Here is an 8,745-nt window from a genome sequence, read left to right as displayed (position 1 = left end):
TAATATCTTATATTCTTCAAACCTAGAGATATGAGTTGTTACTATGAGTTGGTTATACATTGATTGCACGGAAACGCATTTGGTAACTCGATGTTATAAAACGTGCCTTTGTGTATGATTCAACAAGTAGTAGAACGAGCCATATGAGTCGAAGTTTATCCATTCCTTTTACCTTCGGGATAAAATCGATATCTATGGGCCCCTCGATGATTTAGCGATGACACATGTGAGTGCTTGGCCAAGCCAGGACTGATTTGATTTGTTCAATCAGTCAGTCATCATAAATCGAAAATCAGGAAACAACAAATGGACAGAGAGAATGATTATAATCCATTACTCAGTCCATATGATATCTAGAATGGAGGAATATATGATCCCTTATCTAATGGACAAGTCATTGACAAGGTCAGAGTTCGACAACGGCTTTAAGAGCTACGATTGCCAGTTAGGTTTTGAAGTCATACTCAATAATAGTTTTAGACTTATCCAAGTGGGAGACTGTTGGATTAATGTCTAATTCCATAACTATATTTGGTATGTACTTGACCCGACCCGACATGGTCCATTTGGATTGCACTTCACCGACACAATTTATATGGATAGTCTTTTGAGAATAGTATATTTATGATTTATATTAATATTTTATAAGTTCTAATATATTAATATGGAATCATATTATTTAATTAGTATTGATCAAGAATTAATTTAGAATTAATTAAGTGATCAAAAAGAACTAATTAAATATGGACTCTTATATATATTTAATGGGCCAAGTTCATTTAGGTTGGGCTAAGCTTTCATGGATGGTCCATGGAGCTTTTAACCCATGGATCCTATGTAAATGAAAGGTCATGGGTATTATGGTTTACATGGATGTAACCCTAATCCTCCATAATATATAAAGGGGTCCTTGGCTCACAGAATTGGCACAAATGTGTGAAAATAAGAGTGGGCCGATTTTAGTGTGCATACATATTCTCTCAAGTTCTTCCAAGGTGTTTTGGTGATTTGTGATTCCATTTGAGGCTTCCACACTATTGGGGCTAAGCTCTTAAAGCTTGAAGACATCAAGCTACATCAAAAGGTATGTCATCTAACTAGAACTTTGTAGTATAGGTGCTTCATAATATGCTAGTTAGGATGAAACCTTGCAATAGTTAATATTTGTATGTATAATAGAGAAAACATAGATCCAAGGTTTATAGGGTTGCATGTACACCATAGGAGTGTTAGAATGCTCAAAACCCAACAGGGTTGTATACCCCGACCCCCATGAAACTTTATCCCATAATAACGCAATTGGTCCCTTCTTCCCCCTTTTCTTTCAAAATAGATGCATAATTTACCCTTTCTACCCTGACTTCCGAAATCACTTACAATTCCAATCCGTAAACTTACCAACCACCCCCTGACTTCTAAAAATATTTACAAAATAAATCCCGGAATTACACTTTAACCCCTAAAAACCAAATTTATATCATTTGGCTCCCCGAAACCAACACCCTGCTAAATATTATGGACTTTAGGACTACTATTCATTTATTAATCTTTATCTATTTATTTATCTACTAAACGAGATGTTACAGTGGCCCAGATAGACTGAAGGCCCAATGTGGCTTACCAGTCAGGCCGAAGGCCCGAAGAACGGTCCAGACATGCTCAAGGTTTTGAGAGTGGGCCAGATAGGCTGAAGGCCCGACGAGGCGGTCCAGTCATGCTGAAGACTCTGTATGCATACTATTTGTTTATGATATTGTTCTGCTTATATGGCGTCGGTGTTTTGGGGGAACTTACTAAACTTTGGGCTTACAGTTGTGGATTTTGTTTCAGGTACTTCGAATGATCGCGGGAAAGCGAAGGCTTGATCGTGCACCTCCTCACACTTTATGTCATGATTTCTGAGATTTCTCCGATGTTAAACTGTTTTGAAAACAATTTTTAAACAATGAACGGTTTTTGGGATATTTAAAAAGTTTAAATTTTTCATGAATTTTACGGATGTTATATATATATATATATATATATATATATATATATATATATATATATATATATATATATATATATATATATATATATATATATATATATATATATATATATATATATATATTATAGGCATGTTTGGTCCAACAATAAGTGATCATTTTTACCAGGGTTGTTTCTCGTTATACTAGAAATGTTTGTAGCTTCCATTTTTACCAGGATTGTTTGTCAATATTTCATGCCTTTATATCCTTAACATCTACTATTTTAGCATCCATTTTACCATTTAAGAAAAATTCCACAAAAGTTGATTGCTATAAACAGTTGAATGAAAAAGTATATTGCTATAAACGATTAAAAAAGTGTCTACAATTCTTCAAGTGAATTATATAAATCTGACTTGCCATGCTACAACATATTACATAAACCTAAAATTCCTACATTAAAAAACTGGAGAAACAAAAAATAAAGATAAGAAAACACCTAAGGCTAAACCCTACAACATCATCATCCACAAAAAAAGAGTTGAATAACACCAGGGGTATAATCGTCAACTCCAAAATATGGGAAATCAACGGAAAAGAGACAAAACCAAACATCAACTACCAAAAGCGTAGGAGCAAAAACCATGAAGTTTAGAACCCATATATGCTAATACTTCAAACATCAGACCGGGACCATTGGGGTAAAATCGTCCAACTCCCAAATAAGAGAAAAATACCAAGAAAAATAAACAACATCAACATCACCCATCAGAAAAGGAAATATATAAAGTGGCAGGAAACAAGGTACCCAAATATCCAATGAACCAACAAACAAGTCAGAAGAAACCTGGGGCAAAGGTCCACGATAACATAACAACAAAGAGCACCATAACAGGGGAAACATGGTCCAATGCATGAGAAAAGATGTGCACATGAATATGGATACGAAACAAATCATAACCAATCCGATCTAAGAAGGTACCAACCAAGAATCAATCAGGGGTAATCTACACATCCAACAACAACCATGAGGGATATCTCAAACAACCGAGAGACACCAATCAACTATCATAGATTTCTACACACCGCCAAAGAAAGACGCATACACACACACAAACCTCAACCCCTAAAAATAAGAAGAACAAGAACAAGGGCTTGCCCCTATAAAATGAATGTACTTAACCTAGACTTTTGTTTTAACTACTATATAGCTAATAGTCAATGCAACCGGTTGTTTGAGGCTAGCCGGTTAATTGTTATTAAATTAAGCAATATACAAAATATAATGGTTAAAATGTACTTAAAATCCTAAAAAGGTTTTTTTTTAACATTGCAAGATAATAGCTATGTTTTTTTTAAGGTTTTCCCTTTTTCAAAAACATTTCTCTTATAATGTTTGTGTTTTTTTTGCAAAAAATCCGGATTAGTTATTTTATTACCTATCTTTAATGGATTTTGAAGTCCTAATACGAAAACTAAGGCATATGTCCTTTTTCTAATCGGTAAATGTCTGATATGCTATTTGGGACATTTTATTTATATAAAATATTTAATTATTTATATTTTAGTTTTTTTTAAAACGGCAAATCTAACCTACTTCTAAACTACACCTTAAATCCATCTATGTCCACGACGGAACTTGAACCCTCTACCTCAAAAAGTGAGTGCAACGTCGGATACCGCTTCTCAATAATAACCATTTATCTTTTAATCCAAGGACCCAAAACCTTTTATTACTATACAATATTCGCAATAGATACAATATTATAATATACGTTTGATCCTAGTCTCATAGACCTCTTAAAACATTTCAACTTAAAATAAATAAGTAAATGGTTTTTATCAAACTATCTTCTCAATTAAAAAGTAAAAGTATTTTTCTAATATGTTTGCTGTTCCAAAAACAAAAAGTTCTATTAATATGTGAAAAAGGTAATCATTAGTCTCTCTCTCTCTCTCTATATATATATATATATATATATATATATATATATATATATATATATATATATATATATATTCATCCTTTGCTTAAAGCATCAAGCTCCATAATCTCTCAATAAAACTCTCTGTTATCTGATTGTGGACATCAAACGAAACAGCCACACACAGAATCAAAGAGTAGGGAGCCCTGCATAAAAACAGCACATGGATTTCTTTTTACACTACAGAAACCCTAATTTCCATTCTTCTTCTTCGGTAGTTGTAACAAGCAATAAAGTCAACGACAGAGTTTATGGGAGAGAAGGGGAGAAGAAGAAGAACAAGACAAACAACAAGATCAGCACTAAAGTGAAGCTCTCAAAAGACCCACAAAGTGTAGCTGCAAGAGAGAGAAGGCACAGAATCAGCGAGCGGTTCAAGATTCTGCGAAGCTTTATACCAGGTAGTGATACCAGGAACATGGATACAGTATCCATGCTGGAAGAGGCCATTCAATATGTCAAGTTCTTGAAAGCTCAGATTTGTCTACACCAAACAATGATTAGTTTTGAGAATTTCCATGATTATGATAATGCTAATAGAAATTATCATCATTATCAATGCTCGCATCAAGATCTTCTCCCGTCTGATAATTTCTGTAGTGATTTCCACCACCTCTCCAGCTTGCCTCAAATGGAACATGAAGTCGTACCCCAACTAGGGTTTGAAGATGGATCTTGCTTCAAGGTTGAAGATGATGATAACAAGTTTTCTCTTTCTCATGGTATCATCATGTGATTTATCCATGAACTTCTGATATATCTATTATATATAGATATTTACTTAGTTACAACTCTAGATTTTCCTATATCTATGTTCGAAGGAGCTTCTCAAGTGCAGCTTAGTTTCATGATGCGATAAAAAGTGTCTTAGATAATTAACATATATATGAATGTCTTAGATAAACAGTGTCTTACATAATTAACATATATATGAATGTTTTAATTAGCATGAAATTATGTTGCGAGGATTAGGTCTGCAAAAGCTATTCGGAAAACCCTTTTTAGTAAAAGTTTCATTTCCAAAAAATAAAAGAAAAAATGAAAAGAAAAGGATAGTAATACCTGAAAATGGACATGGTGTTATGAAATTCAGAAAGTATATGCTATATTCATCGATACTGAAAAATAAAAAAAAATCAAAAAGTTATATGAATACCAATAGTAGTAATCCTAAAACTGTTTGCTTGCAACTCGTATATATATATATATATATATATATATATATATATATATATATATATATATATATATATATATATATATATATATATATATATATATATATATATATATATAGAGGTTTAAGTTTAGGTTCTATGGAAAACAAAAAACCCTAAAAATCATAAAAATGTATAAAAAAAATACTTAGAGATCACAAAACTTTTTTTTGAATTCTTTTTATAAAAAATCGCAGCTTTTTATTAAAATTCGCTGAAAAAAAAATCATTTTTTCTTTTTCTTTTTTTTTTTTATAAAATTTTTTTTTTCAATATTTTTTCAGCAAATTTCTTTAAAAACCAGCGATTTTTTCATAAAAAATGTCAAAAAAAAGTTTTATGATTTTTAGGGTTTATTTGTTTTCCAAATAAATTTTCATATATATATATATATATATATATATATATATATATATATATATATATATATATATATATATATATATGATATCGTTAAATTAAAAATTTAAAGTTGTTAATAAAAATCTCATAAATTCGCTACTACAACATCAACAGCATGTCAAATTTATTAGTAATATATTAAACCTATAAATTCATCTGTTACATTTTCATAATCAATTGTTACAAGAAACTTCTTTTCAAGCGAAATTAAATCCAAAACGTTTAATCTTTCTTTAAACATGGTCGAGGATAAATAAGATTTTAAAAATATTTTTTGTGTTGATACAAATTTAATGGAACAATTCCATGCTTACAACAAACTAGATAAATGTTTAATATTCTATTTGTTGAATAAATGATTTGTAAAATCTATAAAATTTCATAAAAATTTGAACTTTTTCGAACCAACCAAAAATCATAATTGTTTACATTGTAGTTTTCAAAATATGTTTATCATCAGAGTTTTCCTAAAATCACAAAAACATCATGAGGAGGTGCACGATCAAGCCTTTGCCTTCTTACGATAATCTGAGGTACTTGAAACATAATCCAAAACTGTAAGCCTAAAGTTTAGCGAAATCTCCCAAAATATCAATACACAAACAAATAGCACAAATATAATAACAGCATGCAATGGGTCCACAACGAACAAACTGAATTACCCCTGAGCCCACAACAAAAGGTTGGCTTGCCCTTGGCCCACAGCTTAAGTCTGGCTTGCTCCCCAGCCTAATCAGTCCTCAGACTGAATACCACTAAGCCCTCACTACGAGTCTGGCATACCCTTCCCGGCCTTCATATCGTATCTGGAATGCTCATGAGCCCACAGTACGAGTTTGGCATGCCCTCCCCAGACCTCAGCTCATATCTGGTTTGCTCCAGGGTTTGTTGGCTACAATACAGAGTAGTACAACCTCACCCCAACCCATACAATATGTCGACATATAACAGATAATATCATATACAGATAAACAGACAGTATCACAGGTAGTCCTACAGATCTACCAAACTAGCATATCAAGACTAGCATGCATATCTATTCCATACTCAGCATATCAACAATATCAGGTTATCAAAACAACAGGGACGGCCTTAGTGCCTTCGACCAGAAAGCATAGTGAGAAAAACTCACCTCACAAGCTGCACATAACTAATAAGGCCCGACTCTGAATCTCAGCTCTCAACTCAAATGCCTACGACCACCAAGTGACCAATTCCATCAAAATCCCAACAATACCCAAAATACGCTCAAAAGTCAAACTTGGTTAAACTTGGTCAAACATGGTCTACTCCACAAATCCGTTGAGTTAACCCAGTCGGGTTAACTCAAAATTGGTTGCCTCATGCGAGTACGCGAGGCATACTCCAGAGGAACGCTCAGCGTATGCAAGCCTCACATTGGCTGATTAAGGGGGAGCTGACCAGGTACGTGGGGCGTAGTTCCTTCTAAGTGGGGTGTACCCTCACAACTCCCTTTTCTTTATTAAGTGCTTAATGGCTTTAGCAATTGAGCTCATACTTCAGATCTAAGGTCCAGAAACTTTATGACTTTCCACATCCAAAAAGTCCTTAATGTAATGTCTTAATCCATTAAGACCTTCTACAAGAAGCATGGAGCCAAACTAGCTAAAGGAACCTCATTTTTATGGCTTAGAACCCTTCGTAGGGTCTAGAAGGACAGCTCAAAACGTCCAACACCAAACATGCGAAGAAATGGGACTTTTGAGACAAGAAGAACACATAAAGCTACCAAAATGATATCCAAACAAACAAAACATCAAGGTGAAGACTTTTTACCTTCTGGAGCTTCCCAAGAAGGTGATGATCCAAGATCTACAAGCTTCCTTCAACTTCTAAGTTCCTTGATGCAACTCCTTCTTCCTTAAGCACATAATGTACACACTTTTAGCTCAAAATACACTCTTATGGGGTTAAGGTTTGCCAAAAATGACTCAAGGGCTTGGAGGCTGGAAAGGTGGGGGTAAATGAGCTATAAAGGTTCTTAAAGACCCCACAAACCCTAAAAATTAGGGTTTCACTCGGACATGTGTACGCCCAGTGCACATATGTGTACGCCCAGTGTACTAGGGTACGCCCTAGTACGCTTAGCGTACTCACATGTACACTTAATGTACTCCTCCCACATCCAAATTACAATTTGCCACTAGGGCTTCCTATAGCCACTTCCTTCCAATTCCAAGGACCAAAAATGAAATACTTAAAACCAAGGGATGAATTTGAAAATACCTGAAATTCGGGGTGTTACAATTCTCCACCACTTGAACTAGACTTCGCCCTTGAAGTCAACTGTAGAGAACAAATTTGGATAATGCTCCCGCATCTCAGCCTCCGGCTGCTAGGTCCACTCGGAGCTCTTCCGATGCTGCCATCGTACCTTTACCAAAGGTACTTCCTTGCTACGCAGAACCTTTACTTTCCTCTCCAGGAATATCTACTGGCCTCTCAACATAGTTCAGGTGCTCATCAACCTGAATATCATCCAAGGGAACCACTGCATCCTCATCCAACACGCACTTTCGCAGCTGCAAAAATGGAAAGTGCTAAGAATCTAACTGAACTCCTCAAGAAAATCCAATCAATAAGCAACCTTGCCAACCCTGGCAATAATCCAGAATGACCCAATATATCGGGGACCCAATTCCACCTCTTCCTAAATCTAATCACACCTTTCCAAGGTGAGACTTTCAATAGCACCATGTCGTCGACCTGAAATTCCAACTCGGATCGGCGCCGGTCGGCATAGCTCTTCTTCCGACTCTGAGCAGTCTGCAATCTCTGCCTGATCTGCCGAATCAGCTCTGTAGTCTGAATAACCACCTCGGTCCTCCCCATAACCTAGTGACCAACCTCGCCCCAGCAAACTGGGGTACGAAATCTCCACCCATATAAGAGCTCTAAAGGCGGGGCACCAATGTTGGACTGAAAACTGTTGTTGTAGGAGAACTCGTCCCCAGTTCCTCATGGAACTTCTGCTAAAACCGAGAGGTGAACTGAACATCATAGTCTAATAAATGGAGACCAGAACCCCATGGCGATCAACGATCTCACAAATATACACATTGGCCAACTTCTCGGCAGAAGAACTCTACCGAATCGCCAGGAAGTGGGCACTCTTGGTAAATCGATCCAGGATGACCCAAATAACATCGA

This window comes from Lactuca virosa, chromosome 8, assembly GCF_052849685.1.
Source record: "Lactuca virosa cultivar CGN04683 chromosome 8, Lactuca_virosa_CGN04683_v6, whole genome shotgun sequence".
NCBI lineage: Eukaryota > Viridiplantae > Streptophyta > Magnoliopsida > Asterales > Asteraceae > Lactuca > Lactuca virosa.
The sequence above is the reverse complement of the archived record's forward strand: the minus strand, read 5'-3'. Positions refer to the sequence as shown.